Consider the following 20,990-nt stretch of genomic DNA (forward strand, 5'->3'; position numbering starts at 1 on the left):
CGCAACCGTTATTACCACACAGTGGGCCAAGTGGCCAAGCCAAGTTCTTAGGTGGGAACGGAAATGTATGCGGACGAGCGCCATTAATCCTGAACACGTGAGGTGTGGTAGAAAGACAAATGAAGTACGAAGTTTCTTCCCACCAACATAGTGTCTGTTAATCGGTTCAACCTCCCCATAAATTTTGCGGTTGGGAATAATACTTAAAGCAAGGTTACCCATGGCGTGGAATTGTTTTGGTGATTAGCACTTCGTATTTTGAACCGCATGAAAGACAACCGGCTTCCAGTATTATTTGGTTCGTTGGGTTTACGTTTCCTTACTATTTGGTTTAGCGGTTCACGGGGCAATTCAGAATCGTTTCATTAAAACTGCACCGGAGGTGAAACGTGCCTACTCTACCTGAGGGTCAACATCTTAGGCAGTCGTCAGACAAATCTTCGAGTACAGAGATTGAAATTGTGAATTAGATACGCGTCTGTAAGATGAAAAATATGTGGAGGATAGACAGCACTGTAATTTGCACGAATGGAGCGACTAGTCCTTTACCACGTTTTTCAGTCTGGTGTCCACCTCATACTTAATTACATACGATTGTGGATGTTTGAGAACCAAGTCAAAACAACACCATGATTTCTACACTTTTAAGTTCAACGCATTCGACAGAGTGGGTGAAAACGTACACGGATTGTTATAAGACAGCTAGGGTAAAGCTATGGTGAAGAACATCAAAACCAAGTGCAATCAGTTGCTTCTAAACGGTTTTCGCTCTTGACAAGCATTTCAAGCAACCACACTGCTAATCGAGTCAAGTATGACACATCAAACCAGCTGTAGGTTTTCAACCGAACAAAGATGTTAAGTTTAGAGGGCGCCATCAAAGGTTGGTTACCTGTTTATCTGGTCTTCAGCATATTCTGTGACATTGCGCCTATTTATTTCCACTTTTCCGAGATGCAACACAGCAGAATGAACACTTCCAGATACCAAACTGGATATCTGGTTCCATTTCTTGAAATGGCACATTCGTCACCGGTTACATTTAAACGCAAATTCCGAACGCATACTGCCGTCTCAGTATCTGTCCTTGGCTCAAACATAGATTAGACATAAAATTGATTGGCATCAGAGTAGATTACAAGCTAATAACACAAATCCAAATTTTCTTGACAGAACACATTGCTTGTAAGGTTGCTGAAAGCATTGTCAAAGCATATTTCCAGTTTCGTCCTTCATGTAGCTCGTCTGGTAGTCGTGATAACCGAGTTTCCAACAACCTTGAAGCCTACTCGGGCACGAAATACATCCAGTTGCATAGTAAACTAATGTTACCGAGGTATGCAGTCCATAAGCTTGTTTCAATTGGCGTGATACTCGACATATTCCGTGTAGTGGTTCTTGACATAACACCACTCATGAAAACTCTTTGACAACTCACTTTCGCCGTCATTGGGGCGCATCAGAGGGGCTAAGTGAGATTGTCGTTCGGTGATCGCAACTGGATTTTCTTCGTACTTTACCTGCTCAAACTAATCATCCATACAGAAAAGACAACCCCACTAGCTCGCACCAGAAAACGCATGTCTTATTAGGTGTACGTTATTTCGTGGAAAAGCGCCTCGTGCACAGTTTCATTGCGTTTTTCTCGTCCTACATACTAAACGATGAAATCAGAACAAAAAGTTGTACGGTAGCTCTGTCATATGAGCGATTGCTGTGTACATAGAGCATCGCTTTGAACAAATATATGGTATGTGCTTTCCAGTTCGACAAATTGTCAAAAGTGAAACTCAATCAGGCGTGACCTGCGCTCGGATAGGTGGCTGTCGTTCATCTTGTAACTAAAAATATGATTGCTTCTCAGCTAGTATTAGAATTAGTCCGGAGCCGGTAATCTATTCAGTTTAAGATGGGGGCTGTGAGTACAAACAAAGAATTTGAAGGACATGATTGTGGTGAGCTCAGCTTAACACGAGGGTTTGATGTTTAGCTGGTCTAGTTTACTCGCTCACATGGAAACAACTCAAGCTTCATACAAGTAATTGGCAGCTGACCAAAAAACCTGAGTCAGTGTGAGCGTAATAAGGGGAAAAACGTTTTAGGTAAGGCAACTAACAGCCTGAAGATCAGCATCTAAAAGGCATGGATAAAAACAAAACTGATGATGAAATCGCCGTGAGTCCAAAATATAGATAAGTATCACGGTGGAAAATGATTCTTTGCGCAAAAATAAACGCGTAACTACGTTCCAACTAGGCAGAATTTGAACACGACTAGTAGACGGAACGGCAACCAAATTTGCCCGATCGTAGTTCATCTTACAAGATTCTCGCTAGGAAACACTGTTTCGTTCATCCAATACCGTATCGTGTGCAATTTCCACAATCATTATCTGAATTTGATGTTTCTCCGGTAATTTAACCAAGGTTCTAATTCGCCTGAGGCAACAAATGGCATGAGCTTCACTGAGAGATTGTTGGTGTGTGGTGAAGTTGCCATGGTAACAGAAGTGAAAGTGTAGAATGGTCACCACTTTGAATTACGCTATGGGAATAATTCAAGCCAGATTTTTCACAATTGGTTCTGTATGCGTATATGGGAATACTTCAGCACACAGAGTCTGGTGATGATGGAGTGCCCAAATGAAAGCTCAAAATCCAGTTGAACACCACTATTTTCTCAGAAATTTGAACAAAACGGTGAGGATAATGAGGGTGTGGAACAAACTTATTTAATGTAACTCTTCCAGAAGTAGTGAATAATTAATGTGAAGTTATATCATATTATTATTATCTCATATTATTCTCATCAAGTGTCTGTTGATTCAAACCGATACCATCCTACTGGCACTAACCAACATGACTTCTGGACAATATGCAATAGGTTTAAAGGCGAGATGTGGGGACGCATAAATATATCTGCGGATAATTTACAAAGTGAAAGTTAGTCTAACAGGCAAACGCACAGAGGCCTCAGCTGGTGAATGCATTATAGAGAAATGGTATGAACTGAATCTTATCTGGCCCACTCCCCACTTCTGGAAATGACACAATTTTGTTGAAATTCAACTCGTTTTTTGGTTACCATCCTGTTTCATTTTGTCGTCTGATATCACACATCATAAAGTTCTAGGCCTGTTTACGTATGACTGAAACAACTGCCCAAGTGGCTACCTGCTGGATGCAGTTTCTGAAGGTTGCATCCACTGCCGAGCCTTGTTTGGCGTAAAAAATTAGTCCAGCTATGATGGGATTTAGCTCATTTCTCCGGCGTCGCAAATACAAAATCAGATATCCCTACAACCAGCCCGTTGACGTTTATTCTCTGCCGTCAGTTCTGGTCGGGTATCACATTATGTCAGCAATATTAATGAAATAGAAAAGATTAGTGGTCATCCTGGTAGCGGCTACTATGCAAACGTTGACCTGGAATCAATTGAGTCACCAATCAAACCGGAATTGGCGCGCAAATGAGAGTATTTTTTTTAACTGCGTCCAAATTGGGTTCAAGTAGAACATCAAGCGGATAGAAATTCGTGGAATGTGCCTACTTGGTGAGCCTCGAGAAGAACGAAACTGGTCGTTAGAAGCTGAGAAAATGCTGGAATCAAACCAATCAAACCGGAATTGGCGGGCAAATGAGAGTATTTTTTTGACTGCGTCCAAACTGGGTTCAAGTAGAACATCAAGCGTGGAATGCGCCTACTTGGTGAGCCTCGAGAAGAACGAAACTGGTCGTTAGAAGCTGAGAAAATTTCAGCAACCCTGTGAGTAGTCTGTTACCTCCAGGAAAAATTAAGCCCTTTTAGAAAATATGGGAAAGCAGTGAGCAGAAAACTTCTGTACGGATGCTCGTCCTCAGAGTGTCTGTTTAAAATAAAGCGGAGTGAAAACTGGCTTCATGCAACATTCGGTGCAAGCTCCTAAATTATCAGGCGGATTATTGCTTTGGGTAGACAGAAAACTAGGAACGAAGCTGGAACTAAAACAGAAAGATGAAGTTCCGTGTTGGCTTGCATTTGTGGCTATCATGTTGGTTAACAGCACGTTTCGCTGAAAGGTCGATCGGTTTAACCACCCGTAAAAGAACAATCTCTGTTCCATGTGCAATTCTGATTCACAGTTTGAGTCTATATACTGTTACAATAAGTAGGAAATAACTTGGTCACCGATGGTGTGTTAGTAAGCGGAATTCATCCGCGCCTTTTAGAACAAACCTTTTGTGGCATTTAGGGCAGAATTTCCACATTCCTCGCAGTAAGCTGTGCTAGCAAAGCTCGCACAAGATGACGTAACGAGATAAGAGCAAATTTACAGCCACAGGTGTTTGTCAGAGGGAGGCGTTTTTAAGAAGGACATTTGTAAATTCTTTGACACCGTTTATGTATTTCTGTACTTCCACTCAACCACTTCCGGGCTCGAGTTTGCCAGGACGGAAGTTGTTACTGGCATACAGCTAAAAATGGACAGTGAAAGGAAGCGATTCTTTTACAATTGAGCTGGTTAGTTTCTCCCTGACAAGTGCCAGACAAATGACAAGCCGGTTGTAAATTCGCACTCGTTTCCGGCGTGTTATAGAAAAATTTGCTGACAGAGATGACGTTTTTCCTCGAATACTATACTCTGGTCAGACGAAATGTTTTAGACTTGCTGAACAAAACCTGTCTGTGGCGTCCGTTTGCAAAACTGAGCTATTGCATACACTAGGCTTCAGTAAGGGTTGTCTCATTTTAATAGATGTGGCTGAAAGCAGCTTGCGAATGAATAATATGGTGTAGCTGATACATCAGATGAAGATTCGTAGGCTACGCTCACCGGTAAAGAAATCGAATTTACCTGATGTGCCGTTTGCCGAGAGCTTTTCTGGTAGCTTGCGAAAACCAGGGCGCCTTCCAGAAAGAAATGTCTTAGGTAGGTGTTGATTCTATGTGTCAGCGTGTTGAGGTTCGGCCACCGAAGGTAATCTTCAGAGAATGAATGACAGAAACATTACAAAGGCTTAGAAGCTACGTTGGCCAGTATGATTTCGTGCAAGTTGTGTTGGATGGGAGTCGAATCATGTGGGCTACGTGCATGTTTGTGGGCTGTGTGTGTGTGCGTGTGTGCGGACTCGGTGATTAACGGATAAAGCCTACTGGACTTGGTGTTTAACTGTAAGGACGCGACCTGACTTGCAATCGTGCGGTTACACCGGCCAGAACAAAGAGCTCACCGTTGAACGCTATCGGAACTGTTGACACAGGAGGGAGTCATATGGGTCGTGATGGGTTTATCAGAAGACGTCACTGTGTGTATAAATCATTTTTTGTTTAAAGAGGTGTTCCCCGCTGGAAGTGACCCGACGGTCCTTGGCTAATACATCGGCGGACTCGCCGAATCTTTGAGACGTAATATTTTAAAGACCGTGCAGCTAGTATTTTTAGTGCTACTTATGGGTTCATGCTTAAGAATCGGGGGATCACACTGGTTCAAAAACACCTAGCATTGAAGAAAAGGTGATTTCTTTACGGATAGAAAACATTACGTTAGTCAGTTTCCATTACATACAACCCGCATGTCATACTTCTCGGGAATAACGAATCAAACACTCAAAGGTACACAGCACAACTATCCCTTTATTTTAACGTCGTAAGACAGAAGAAGTCCCTAAATATACTGCGAGGCGTGAGGCGATTCCGTATAGATTGGGTTACATGATTCTTTCTATTCATCTTAATCTACTGCTGCACTGTAATAACTGAGGACGAACAGATGTTCGATCAGAGGAAGTAAACGACGCATGTATGGAGTTCGTAAGTTACTTAAAGACTGAGATGCCGACTGATGTTGGGATCTTCGATTGTATCGGCGATCTTTGTGACTTTGATGAACCTGCCACTAGTCCGGTTTGCAGCATATAAACAAGGCTGGCCTATAAGTGTACCGGGGTTTCAGGAATTGTCCTGATTATCATAACTTGAACCAGTCGAATAGGGTCATATCGGATTATGCGTCAGAACATAGGTGACATGTGGTATTCAACCGGCGAGTGAATCACTCACCCGGAAATTTGTTTAGGTATCTTGACAGCGACTGTGGCGATGGAGTGATGTCAGATGGCTCCAATGGGGTTTCCAACTTAGCATAATTATGTGGCCTGGACATGACCGTATAATGATGTAAACACATGCAGAGTTCAAAACCCTTACAGTCAAGAATTTTTTCCTGAGCTGCTAGAATTACACCTGATGTTGAGGACTGAACAGTGCCAAACGGGGGCTTCTAATCTAGCACAGAAATCAATCCAGCGGTTCACCTGCTTCATTCAGCACTTACGAATTAGTGCTTCGGCCCAGAATCCTCAGTGCAGGAGTCCCTGTACATACACAGAAGCATAACTATCCGTCCGGAACATCATCTATATCAGCAGTTTTTGACTACCTTCAACTCGTACAATGTCTGTTGTCCAACAACACGCATGGTTACAGGTCCATAAATGACGTGTTCGCCGGCGGTAAGGAAATTTTCACCAACAACCGTGGTGCATTAATTAAAAGTCTTGAGTTACTGAAGCCTTGGGGACATGAATAGTGGTATGCGCACTACCACATTCCCCGTTTGTATCTGTCTATACACAACTAGATTGGTCTGTTCAACTGGGACGACTCAAAGGCGTCCAGCGCCGACGATGCTTCTCTGATCGGCGACGAACCTTTTGCAATCCAAGGGCCAAGCTGGGCTAACCGACCAACAACCAAGGAGCTATGTGAGGGCTTCAGCTAGACTAGTGCACGAACAGAATCAGAATCAATAGAGGAGAATGTCGGTAGTTGGCTTCAGCTATACTAGTGCACGAACAGAATCAGTATCCTGATACGGTTGGAGTTATGTAAAAACAAGAGGCTCTAGCGAACGCTAAATCCAAGTTTAGTTTCCACCCTAGTATAGATCAACCAGAATAGCCAAATATAACCCAATAGAACCTGATGTACATGCAATTATGGAGTTTGGCGCAATCACCCATAAGACGACCAAAGAACATAAGGCTACTGATAAAGGAACATTACTAAACGCACTTGTGCGCACCGCGCCTCTGATCCACCTGCTATTTATATTGTTTTAACGTATTGGTGGATAGTGGCCAGGTATCTGACAACTAGCAACTAACCGGTCATGATCGTTCTCTCAGCCTTCGTGATCTTCTTGAAAGACGTGATAGTTGTGCTTGTTCAGTGGTAGTCAGATTCCTAAGAAACCTTGCCGCGCGTGCAACAACGAGCAAGCTCACGTCATTGCGTCATGTAACAACTGGGCTAGGTTTTGAAAACAATCGTCATTTAAAAGAATTAGACATATGGATTGGAGAGATTCAAGGGCATGCACTTCTGGTCGTGTGGACAGCACAGTTGAATCACTAACCCACACCCTGTAATAGAATGACTAATTCGCATAGTTTATTAGGGCAATAGTGAGTACCGAATGCAGACAACAAAGTCCCGAAAAGTGACCGAATAGTGAATTTTCCTAACGTTTTTCTCCCTGATAGACATCGGAATAAACAAGATTACCCAGGGAATATTTCAGAAGACAGGTCTGGGGCCTGACTCTACTGCCACCGGAGACCAAACTATGCTATATATGATCCACATGCCTGTATGACGACTCTCACGTTAGCCGAAAGGATCAGACCCAGGTCCATACCAGAGTAGCACCATGTGGCTGATTGTCCTAGCTGTGGCTTAAGATGGAATCCAAAGGAATTTAGAAATGATCCGCCACCCGTATGGCGACTCTCACGTCAGCCGAAAGGACCAGACCCAGACCCATGCCAGAGTAGCACCATGTGGCTGACTGTCCTAGTTGTGGCTTAAGATGGAATCCAAAGGAATTTACATAGATCTAGTTACGCATGTTGGCTACTGTGAACTTGATATGGCGTGTTGGATCATTACACAAGGCTGCGTTAATTTATGTAGCTTGAAGTGGCTACCGGATTTGTGTAATCTGCACTCGCTTGGGTAGTCTTCCACCTGCTTTTGCGCAGTTATTGTTCTTAGTTCGCCACTAACTGCTACAATTTGACTTTTGTGATTGAGCATAGTTGATTACAATGAACCTAAAAGCATAAAACAAAATGAAAGTCTTCTGGAAGTATATGTTTACACCAAGGATTGTTGAATAGGTTGTGTACAAATAATCAGAACGCATTACCTCACAATGTTTTATAGATGATAAAACATCTCCGATTTACTGGGCCACCTGAACTGAGAAATCAAGACTAGAAAACATTAGTATATCCAACCGGTAGTTGTTTTACACAACTCATTTCAGGCTGCATGATCAGAGGCACAATTATTCGGATACACAGCTTAATCTCGTGATGAAGATCGTCTTTGTTGGACGCAATACAGTTCTCCAAACCATGCATCTAACTTCAAACCAGCCACGAATGGGGTAAACAGAGTCCTGCTTTGTTTTACATAGTTCAACGACGGAGAGTTAAGTAGCAATACGGTAACTCTCTCCTTAGATCAGATAAAGGAACCTACTTCAATCTACACTCTTTTGCCCGGCTTTGCTGTGACCACCTTCGAGCTGATGAAACTTATGCGCGTCGTAGTCTGTGACGTAACTCTGTACGTCAATACTTGAGGGAACATTGTAGATTGCTGGAAGAACTTTTTCCTCCCTATTTGTAAACTTCATCGTTGTCGGTCAGCAGAGATCCCTTGTTACTAAAACCAACGTAACTTTTGGCAAACGCGAGAACAACCGAAGCACCCTCATCAAGACTAAATCGCGTGTCCCAAGAGTGACCCTTTTATCTGTTCAGTTGGTCGGCGAAGAATCACTGAATATGTGTATGCATATATGGATATGAATATGTAATGTCAGGAACTTTGCATGCAGTGTCCGTCAGGCTCTAACAAAGGAGTACTATATATGAAGGCTCAATGCATGATGTAAAATGATACCATGGACGAAGGATTACTGATGGCCAACGCCGTACAGCGAGCGGAACATAACAGAAACGGAAAAGCAACTACGATTTTTTCCAGCGTTGGCTGGAGCGACTCCCTTCAGCTGTCAGATACCATAAAATTTGGGTAGCTTGGTCCAACGTTCCGAAGTCTCCAATAAAGTGCTAATGAAGTATATCTTTGTAATGTGCTGCTCACAAGCTTGCTCAAAATCCATCGACAGCCCACGACCGGTTTTGCCCTTCTTGGGGCTCATCAGGTCGGCGCAGTCCCAGGATTTCCGTCAACCTTATGTTCTACTTGAAACCAAATTGCACGAAATTAGCGAATATACACTCATTTACAAACGAATTTGGTTCTTTCGAGAGACTCACCTGGAACCCAGCTGAATCTCTCGTTTATGATGTTCTCAGGCAACTGAACAATGAAGTAGGTCGCTGAAGAATAGAACAAGAAAGCGCCGTCAGAGGTAATTCAGCCCCATGTTTCTCGATTCAGAGAGCAAGCGTTTCTTGCCAGCAATTCCGCTCTACGAAGTAAAAGAGCTTCCTTAAAGTTACTTACCCAGGTGACAGAATCGGCTGGGGAACTTGTGACTAAAAACATTTACACTGTTGGTATGTCTGGTGTATCATCTACGGGTTCAAAACTTAATCTTCCCTAGCTATCTGAGAGTGTTACACAACTGGATTGTACTGGAATTGAAGTTTCATAACTACTACCATAAAATACTAGTGACTCTGAACCATCCATACATTTTAGTGCAACGCCCGCGGAGAAACTCATTTCCAATTACTCGGAAACAGCACCCATGAATGGCAAGCGAAAATTAACTGAATTGCATTCATTACTACTATAGAGCTTGACAAACCCAATCGAACTAGAAATAAAACTCGTTACGAAATTGATAACTTCACTCATTTTGAAGATATCATATAATGGGCAAAGGGGGACTTATNTGGATATGAATATGTAATGTCAGGAACTTCGCATACAGTGTCCGTCAGCCTCTAACAAAGGAGTACTATATATGAAGGTTCAATGCATGATGTAAAATGATGCCATGGACGAAGGATTACTGACGGCCAACGCCGCACAGCGCGCGGAACATAACAGAAACGGAAAAGCAACTACGATTTTTTCCAGCGTTGGCTGGAGCGACTCCCTTCAGCTGTCAGACACCATAAAATTCGGGTAGCTTGGTCCAACGTTCCAAAGTCGCCAATAAAGTACTAATGAAGTATATCTTTGTAATGTACTGCTCACAAGCTTGCTCAAAATCCATCGACAGCCCACGACCGGTTTTGCCCTTCTTAAGGCTCATCAGTTCGGCGCAGTCCCCGGATTTCCGTCAACCTTATTTTCTACTTGAAACCAAATTGCACGAAATTAGCGAATATACACTCATTTGCAAACTAATTTGGTTCTTTCGAGAGACTCACCTGGAACGCAGCTGAACCTCTCGTTTATGATGTTCTCAGGCAACTGAACATCATAATGAGTGTATATTCGCTAATGAAGTAGGTCGCTGAAGAATAGAACAAGAAAGCGCCGTCAGAGGTAATTCAGCCCGATGTTTCTCGATTCAGAGAGCTAGCGTTTCTTGCCAGCAATTCTGCTCTACGAAGTAAAGAAGCTTCCTTAAATTTTTTACACTGTTGGTATGTTGGTACAACTGGATTGTACTGGAATTGAAGTTTCATAACTACTACCATAAAATACTAGTGACTCTGAATCATCCATACATTTTAGTGCAACGCCCGCGGAGAAACTCATTTCCAATTACTCGGAAACAGCACCCATGAATGGCAAGCGAAAATTAACTGAATTACATTCATTACTACTATAGATCTTGACAAACTCAATCGAACTAGAAATAAAACTCGTTATGAAATTGATCACTCCAGTCATTTTGAAGATATCATATAATGGGCAAAGGGGGGCTTATTCTAGTTCGTGGAGTATTACAAAACGTTTGGTTCTGCAATCCTCCCTTAATTCTCTTCGTAGAACTGAACCAACTGGAAGAAATTTGATTTTTTTGGCAGCTTATAGACTTCAAGGATGATGAAGGCCGCTACTAACCGAAATTAGTGACCACAATACTTAAGGTTTTGCTGTTGTTTTTGACTATAAATTGTCAATCTGAATTAAAGATTTTCAGTAGACCAAGCAACATCAGCAAATGCTAGCAAACTAAGGTTGAAAGACTGTAGCAGCTTGGAACACTCAAATGACCCAATGAAACTTCTGGGCAGCAACCTTGGGAGTAGTATTCCTTCAGTAAATTATACTGCGTATCCCAAAGATCGTATCAGCTGAAAAATGAGGTGACCACTATGCAACACTTTCGGTTGAAGAACATCGAGAGATTCAGCTGCAATTCAGTTAGATCTCCGGTTAGAAGCAAATTAGTGCGCAGATCTTGATACACTATCCGATTTATGAGCCATGGTATTAATAGTGACCAACGCGTAGGCTACGTCGATAGGTGCATCGGTGCTCGATAGTGATGAGCGCGTCTTGACCAAATCGACTGTGCCATTTTAATCCGCCACTAACATACATATTTGAAAGCGCATACTTAAAAAATGTCCACGGCGACAAATTAATTATGATGGAAATTTACAATATGGTGAAACATTGCAACGAATTTACCGAGAACGACCTTGGCAACACGAAGACTAGGGATGTCGCAGCCAAGAGTGCAGTGAAAAACAAAGGAGACATGACGTAAAAATCATTAAATGAGCGAACAACTGTCACATGGTAGTTTGGTGCGCCCCATGATAAACTGAATGAACGGCCTGTCAGGCGGGCCGATGTCTGACCATACAGTACGGTTTTTGCGCCTCCAGACGCTGTTTCGTCAGAGATTCCTAATTTATAATCTGGCCATTCCTTTACGTCTCTCCTGCATAGGGTGAAGACAGTGTGATAAACGGAGCTGATCTGGCCTTATTCTGCCTGAAGGCGTGTTTGGCTGCCGTAAGTTGAAACGTCAACGGCCAAGAGACAAGTGCATTTGAACCAAGGCAAGACGTATCATCGCAAAGATTTTGCTTAATTTCAACTGAATAAAACGTGCGCTGATGTACCAGTACAGACGTATTGATCACAAGTCCCCTATCAAGGACATATTCAATTAGTTGGCACTAACTAAGAAAAAGCAACAAGGAGAACGTTTTAAGGGGCTTCATGCACTCGATGGACCGCATTTTTCTTCAATAGTTGCTGTCATCAAATCTGCGGTTCCTGATACATCATTAACCCCCTCCTGAAGTGAGGAAGCTAAGAACCCAATCTAATTAAAGCATGTATAAATCCTGAGGGGTGTCATGTAAGAGAGTAATTCAGAGTAATGCAGGTCAAACCCTGGATACCCTACCCTGGTTTAGTAATTAAAAGTCGCTGATGTGCCACGAAAAAGTCCTTAAAAATTTCCTTTTCTGTTTACAAAGAGAACTACTCGAAAGGTTGCCAAAAACTCCTCAACAGCCTACGACCAATTTCACCCTTTTTAGGACTCAGTTGGCGAGTTTCGGTCAAACTTATGTTCCATTTGAATCCAAATTGCACAAAGTTTGACAAGCACATTCACTCGCATATCAGTTCGGTTTTCACGGGCTTTGTGAGTGGTTTCTCTCACGAGAATATACTGCGATCTCCCGAATATCGTAGCAACTGAAAAGTGAGGCGCCTTTGTGAGCTTATCACCTGGTGAATATTACTAAAGAGGGATTCAGTGGACTACCGTGAAAACACTCTTCTTTTTACTTTTCGATCATGTTCCCTAGAATTCTTCCCGGTCACAATGGTCACTCGCAGCTTAGCTCAAACCGCCAGTAGGACTGTCTAGCTGTATTTTATTGTTTAACGCCTTTCACCATACGGATGCCAACCCCATTGGGCGCATGCTTCTGGACGATAAGCCGTTGGGTGTGCTATAAACCACTGTAATCTGACGCAGCACTAATGTTTGTTTAGCAGGGAAAATACTTTCTACGTGATATTGTAACATTTCAAGGACTAGGAATTGCTGTTATAGGAACTGAAGATATTCCAAACGGAACCACGCACCAGAAAGCATAAGATTCTCCCCAGTTGGTGCCTGTAGGACAGAGGGGAGGGAAAGCGCCGGTTAACTATGCTCACCCAGGGCGTTCCTCACAAGGAGCTTTAGTCGAATTCACTGTCCCCAATATTCGTCCTGGGATGTCTAATAAGGTCTAATTAATTGAATGAAGGGGAAATATGTTATATTTCTGAGTAGGATTGTGTGTGTTTGTCAGTCTATTGTGTTTAACCTGCAGAATTATGAATAATTCCATTTTTGGCATGTCTGTATACCATGCTTGCTGCAAAGGGGAAATATGTTATATTTCTGAGTAGGGTTGTGTGTGTTCGTCAGTCTATTGTGTTTAACCTGCAGAAGTATGAATCATTCCATTTTTGGCATGTCTGTATACCATACTTGCTGCAACAATGTTTTCAAGAGACATGTCGCGACATTTTCCGCGTATTACGATTACTTCACAAACTATTAGGTAGCCAAAACACCCAAATGGATTTTACATCTGTTTGTTGTACGCCGTTTCAGGAAACGCAAGTTTCTGAATTCGTGGTCCACCACATTAAATACTAACTCAAAACACTTTCCAGAACTGAAACCATCTAAGCAGATGCAGATGCACTGCTTGCTCCGAAAATTTTAAGTTGTATCCTCCCGCAGTCTGGTTCACGGTGATACAGATACACCGAGGGTGACAAGAATTTCATTTTTATGGCTTCGTACATCTGGCAAATCCTACAACAGCTTCCCATCTTCAGATACAAACGTTTCATGGGCAGGTAGGTAGTTTACCTCAGATAAATCACTGTCCTTTGTCCTCAAGGTGACAGTCTGTGGAAAACCGGATGAGTCACTTGGACGAGTGACTTATTTTTTTCGCGACCCCATTGTCCTTTCCGCCCACACTCACATCCACATTCAATCGATTAACATGCTGATATCCCACCATTCCTCACATGTTTGTCCCATAGGTAATGAACGACAGGTTACATGATTGTTAGTTGACTAGAAAGGAGCCTAGAAATTCACCCCTATTCCAAATCTAATCGCATCTCAAAACTTCAAAATTGCAAATATACCTGGTGCAAATATTTAGTCCTAGTTCCCAATCGATTACCAATGCACGTTACTGAATGTTCTTTCCAGATTTCCTACTGAATGTTGCAAACATCCAGTGCATTTTCCGTGGTACAAGTGACGCTCCCATTACCTATTCCTTATTGTTAGAATTAGTTCAAATTCGTCATGCAACCGGCCTCTTTATAAACCGAGCAACTTTGATTTTGAGTCAAGGAAGTAGAAAACAAGTAAGAAAGTAGGTTAGGATGTGTTACTCGTCAAAATTTGACCGAAATGACGCCAAAACGAGAACCATATTCCTTCAGCGCAGACAGACAACGTTGAAGTCATCGATTCGGGACAGAATACCCTTTCGTTTCAGAAGGGCTTGATAAAAAGTCGGTGGCTTCTAATAGGGCAAAGTTTCGCTTTTGACACAAAAGCTTCATCAGGCCAAGTGAACAGGTCGCCAAGTTTTAAGGCAGACGGAGAACCAATCACTAAGACGTCTTCACAGTAACACACTAGATCAGTGTTGTGGTGTGGTTGCTAAAATCCTGTATTGATGGGTTGGGAGAGTTTTAAGTTAGTAAGATCGGGTTTAGATCTTCAATCTTCCACTTCAAGGTGCCCCATTGATAATTCGCCATGGATGACACTGGTAGATTTCGTTGGTCTTCTTGGGCTTGTGAGTGTTACGACAACTTAGTTGGAGGAGGGAAAGTGGGTGAGGTTAAGTGCAATTCAGATATGACTTCACATTCTGATAACCGCACGCCAACACGCGTCAGCTCGGCTGATCCAAAACCACACGCTTACCAATTCCACGCCCTGTATTCTGTTACCAGTGGGATGCTTGGCGATTTCTACCACCGCGGCTCTCAGTTTCTGTGACGTGACCGTAGTCCTCGCTTCAAAACCTCAACAATTTTATACTTCATTTTGTGTTCTGCGTCCGGTTTATGCTCCGTCATTATCGAGTCTTTCAGTGACGCTTGATATTCAGCCTCATTTCTCGGCGGCCTGTTTAATTTGATGTGAAGTTTCCTGGCTGTCTGTCTATAGATCTTGGTGCAGTCACCACACTTAATTTTGTATACATAAACCCTGGTTCTGTTTGCCGGGTGGCGATCCTTCAATTGAACCAGTGCAGAGCGCAGAGTATTCCTCCGTTGGAAAGCTACTCTTATGCTATCCGTGTCTGGAATCCTTCGAATGTCCTCCGATGTCCATGGTTTATATGGAATAACAGCAGCCCAAATCGATTCCCTGTTAATTTTCGCCTTCGGCACTAACGCCTTTCACAATTCCCACCCTATCAAACTAGCAGGATATCCACTACCCCGAATTTCGTTCATAATTTGGGCCGCCGTATAATCATGTACTTCTGTACAGAGGGTTCTTACACGCCTGAACAGTGAAGAGGCAATACTAGCGAATACCGACTTCGGATGGGCAGACGAGTAGTTGAAAACTTCCCCAGTGTCACTGTTATACACTGTTGTGCACTTTTGTCTTTAGTTTTCCCCCGACCTTAAGTGTCTAGTAGTCTAAAAATGTCAGTTTATCCGAGGTTGACTCTAGCTCCATACTTAATTTGATTTGTAGACTCAGCTTATTCGGATAGTTGTCTCGTTTCTTCACAACGAAAGTATCATCCACACAACGCCAGAATATCTTGGGTGGGTATGGGAACCTGGCTAAAGATTTCTGTTTAAATTCTACCATAAGTATATTAGCCGAAACCGTGGATAATGGAGTGTACATCACAGGGTCAAAAACGAAGTGGGGGAGATTCGGGAATGCTTTTAAGCCTCTGCTAGTTCGCAAACTGTGTCCGTTCTGAAAGGGTGGTGTCTTTCATTGTCTTTCATTAATGAGAATCCATAGATATCTGGTGACATTCTACTGTTCGGTGGAAATAAATTTTAAGTCCATCCAGTCAGCTGAAGGTGCTTGCTCAATAACAGATAACTAGAGGTCGTTAGACGTGGCATTTGAGATGATTATCCAAGTGAACTTATCAAATCTGGGGACATTTTCTCGGTCTGAGCCTGTTTAAAATGTTTACTCATCGAATGAGACAGAAACCCCCTACATGGATATGACCTGATGGTGGCGATACTGCAACCACTATAGTCAACCAATGTCATCTGGCACTCACACTAACCAGTCTCTTCAAACATTTGTACCTCGCTGACCGCCGTTCGAAGTTGGGCGAGAATTTTAACCAACCGGACGAGAATTAGACTCTCGTAAGTATTCAAAGGCGGGTGGGTTGAAAGACTCTAAAACACTGGACAGAACAGAAGTTTGCTGGTACGTGACAAAAACACTTATTTTTAGCTACAGAGTTAAGAAAATGTCACGGGAATTGTCTGCTTTGCGTATATCCCTCTCCTTATGACTGTCAACTCCAATAGGAGGGAAGCTGCTTCTCTAGACTGAACTAGAGAGGGAACATTGCATATCCTATCGTCCACAAAAGGATACAGGTCGAAATTCCTCACATGCTGAATGTTCCACCCCCATGTTATTGCCAACTTGCAACACTGCCAATTGTTGTGATGCTCCGGTTTTAAATGGGTCTCGTGGGCTCATTTTCGTCCAAGAGATGATGATTACAAACAAGAATGAAACAGTGTCTCATGTCTCGGCAGTTCTTACTTTAACCCGGTGGATGGAACCTTGTTAAAAATCCTGAAAAAAAGGAAAACCTACACGTAACATGAGCTTTTAGTCGGAGAAGCCGTCGATTAAAGAGTATACCAACGCGTGAGAACTAGTTGACGCGTTTTGAGGATACTGCTACTGCATCTCATTTAAGTGCGACTAGTCGCGATTTGGTCGATCAGCTATCAGTTGGAAGGTCGTCGGTTATAATCTTCCTATAGATTTTCAATCAATTAGGAAAATTTTCGGACCGATTGGGGAGTCATCGTTCCAGAGAGATTTGGTAAACAATCGATGGATTTGTTGCTGGGCAACGTTTTGCATTTGACACAAAGGCTTCGTCAGGCCAAGTGATTAAGTAACCAGGTTGATCGGGTTATAAGAAAGTCAGGGAACCAATCTGCGAGATTTCTTATGACTAACCGATTTGATCAGTGCTGTCTGTCTGTCTGAATTTCCTATTTGTTGGTTGGTGGGAATTACTAGCTTGTTATTGATTGGTCAGGAGGAGGTTGCCTTGATGTTGAAGCCGGATTTTGCGGCCTTGCCTTTTCGGCCTAGGACACCTTAATGGAAATTCCACTTGAGGGCCCTTCTCATATTTTGTTCGGTTGTACGTCAAGGGGTTGGTTAAGTGGAACGTACTCTGCTTGAATTTTATACTTTTTGGACCAAGAGATTTTTTTCTGACAATTGCATACCGCGTATCATTGCGGCTGATATAAAACCCTTCCCCACATGCTTACCATGCTTACCATGCCCTCTATTCTATTCACACTAGGGTGCTTGGCGATTTTCACGGCCTCGGCCACCAGTCACTGTTGTGTGAATCTTAATCGCCATCTTATGATGTCCACGTTTTCCAAATCTATCCTGTGCCCAGAGTCTAGTGTATGCCCTGACACTGTCGAATCTTTGAACATCGCTTGATATTCATCTACGTTTCTCGGTGGTCTGTTATTGGAACGCTTATGCTCACCGATTATGGTGTGCAATTCCCTGGCTGTCCGACCATTATAAAACTTTGTACAGTCGTTTTTTGTATACTTAGTTCCTAGTCCTATCAACCGAAGGCGATCATTTAACTGCACTAACATCGAGTACAAGGTCTTTCCCTTCTGGAATGCTACTCTAATGTTAGCTGAATTTTGGTAACCCTCTATCGCCCAGCGATAAATCGACCGATTGGTTGCCAAACCTCTCTGAGACTTCTTATGAATTCTTGAGACGATCACTGCTCATGTTTTCCAGCAAGAACAAAACAGTCGCATCGCGTTTCTTTACATTGGTTCATCTAACTTACATAATCAAACTTCATTTAAAACTAGGAACCACAATGCTCGTAAGCTGTGTCGCGTTCGGAGTCCTATTCGCCCTTAACCTTGGAATATGACGAAGCTCCAGTCGCCCTACAGATCCGGGAGAAATCCTTAAGTCGAAATTTACACTCTGGAATGTAATGGAATGCTTACCAAACTTATTCGACCAGGGCATTCGACTGAATCACCCCTAGTGCGGGATTTCAAAGGTTCCGGTGTACTTGAAGCTTCTGAGCAGAGCTGAACTCCACCCCTATGAGGAGAATTCCAACCTCCATTGCAAGGTAAATTTAAGCAGACACTATCGTGTACATGGCACGTGTCCACAAAATTTTCGTCCGATTCTCTTCAGAATTTTTGAGTCTTGTCCAGCGTTACGAATATACCAATAGAGTTGAAACAATCTCGAAAGACGGCCTAACAAATAAAACGAATTCAAACGGAGGTACAAATCTTATCTCCAGGTACGATGACCACTGAAACCTGGATTGATTCGTTCAGATGTTTCCGCTTGGAGATCGGGCTGTTACACTCACATTCTTTCCTGGGTCTCCATACTTATTCATAAAGGAAACTACTTACAAGGTTGCTGAACTCTCTTCGGATATCGTACCAACTGAAACATGACGCGGCCTTTGTGCAGCACATTCAGTTGAAGGACATCATAAACGAGAGATTCACTTGAGTCTCCCGTGAAAACCAAGTTGAGTTGCAAATGAGTGTATTTGTGTCCACATTTCTTCTTTTATCGAGATTACAGGGCAAGAACAGGGCTTATCAGTTTTTACCTCCATCTGGGATCGGCCATGTAACTCCAGTCCCTTCACTGAAAGCAAGGAGAGCAGCTGACCCTTTTGGTCTCACATGCGTATTTTGTTTAAGACCATCCCACTTTTCTTTCCCCGATTCACATGAAGAAAGATTAAAGCGTACCGCCACGTGGTGCAATCTACTCTATTTCACCTTTCTTTGTCACCGTTGTGGAAAAACACACACAGAACTGCTCATGTCCATTATGGTATGATTTTCCCGGGACAAAGCATCGACAGATTGCAAAGTGCGCAGTCATAAATTTTCGAGTGTTTGTAGTTATCCCAGCTAGTTTGCTTCGAACGGAATGTGTATAATGAATGAACGCACATGACCATTTAAAGGGTCATGACTAATAGCTTTCGATAATTTATTGCTCACCGCCGATTGATCAACTGATATTTGCTCCAAGAACGTGCACCTCAAGCCGTACCATTTCAGCGTATATTAAAGGCTGAGAGTTACAATGCATACCACACGCCTACACAGACTTTATTTGTTGGCAGCTCTGTGGTTGCACTGCAGGCAGCTGGAATTTTTCCGTGTTTTTGATGGCCTTTGAACATGTTATGTGTTGAAAATGCTCCGTAGGTCGCAATGACACAAAGCTGTCTGGAACCAGTATACAATGTTTATGCCCCATAGTATTTTACACATCACTTTTTCATTCTGTGGTAAAAAACTAATCGGCTGTTCTCTCAATAATCAAGAAGACAGAATGTTCCCTTATGGGGACAGCCTATGAAACTGATTACGAGGAAGGCATGCACCGAGGGTCTCGGACAGAACCTGATAGGTCAGAGTGTAAAACTAGGGGTAGAGGGTATCCAAGTTTATCAGTCGTGCTACAAATGTAGTAAAAACTGAAAACTTCGGAGAAATACCATTGATTTGATGGCCAACTTACCGGTTATTAGGTGGCTACGGACAAAATGCGGTTAGCCGTACCTTATTATAAAATATGCACATCAAGTTAGGCTGAGCGTGCCCAGTAGGTGTAGCATGCAATATAAAAATTAAGATACCTCATGATGGGAAGGGCCTTTTGATTGATGATAATTCGGGTGCAGATCAGAGTATAGCGGGGATGAGAGATCTCCGGTAGTGAAAAAATCAACTCGATGGGTAATGGAACCTTACCTTCACCTGAAAAAATAGAAAAAAATCAGTTACTACGGTTCTAACGGTGTAACTATGGTGATTAAGTTTTGTGATTCTCAGGTTTGTTACATCAGAGGGAAGACCAAGAATAAGTTCGACCTAATCAAACATAATCATTAATTTTTTCATTATTTTGTGAGCAAGTGTGAGGGGACAAAATTCACCAAGTGTATGCCACGATCTCTACTAACAAATTCGTGGCTACATCACCGGAACGGCCTTCTACTGAACTGACCTACATCTATTAAGAATGTAACCTCCTCAAAGTAAATAGGTCTAACACCAAAGTATCTGTACAGTGAAAGCAGGTGTTCGATAACGTAGATGAATTCTGGTTCACAAACCTGAAAGGATAAAGCAAGCTAGAAATGAAAATGCTGAGGACTTTACTCCAAAAGAACCAACATGTTGCGGTGGGAATACGTTGTAACCTGTACATATTTGCACATCCCTGCTCACAGGATTCGCCATTCGTCCCTTCCTTCCAGTGTGCGGTACGATATTCTTGTGGACTCGGAATGGACCTTGAATGGTGCTGAATAATACGCTTGCTGCTTTTCAAATTCAACGGAGTTGGAGCGGGAAAGACAAAAAAACAAATGGGTCCGAAACATTTCACACACTGCTTCTACTATAACCACTTTGATTGAGGCCAGATGCATACAATCAACGGTATGCTGTAAACTCATAAAGTGGCCACCAGTTTAGCTTCAGGTGCCTCACGCCGGTGATGCCAAACAGTATTTTGACACCACCCTCTGATCGTCAGTAGGTATACATAAGTCAGTATAAAGGCTTTTTTCTTGTCAGGCCACTCCTTAATTGTTAAGGCACAGTTGGCTGCACGACCTATGGACAACTGAAGGGCGGACGGAAACTAGGCCGGATGAGAGTTGCATGCACAACTAGCAGCTTCATACACGTGACAGTAAGAGTG

Source organism: Opisthorchis viverrini (assembly GCF_000715545.1).
Source record: "Opisthorchis viverrini unplaced genomic scaffold opera_v5_208, whole genome shotgun sequence".
Taxonomy (NCBI): Eukaryota; Metazoa; Platyhelminthes; class Trematoda; order Opisthorchiida; family Opisthorchiidae; genus Opisthorchis; species Opisthorchis viverrini.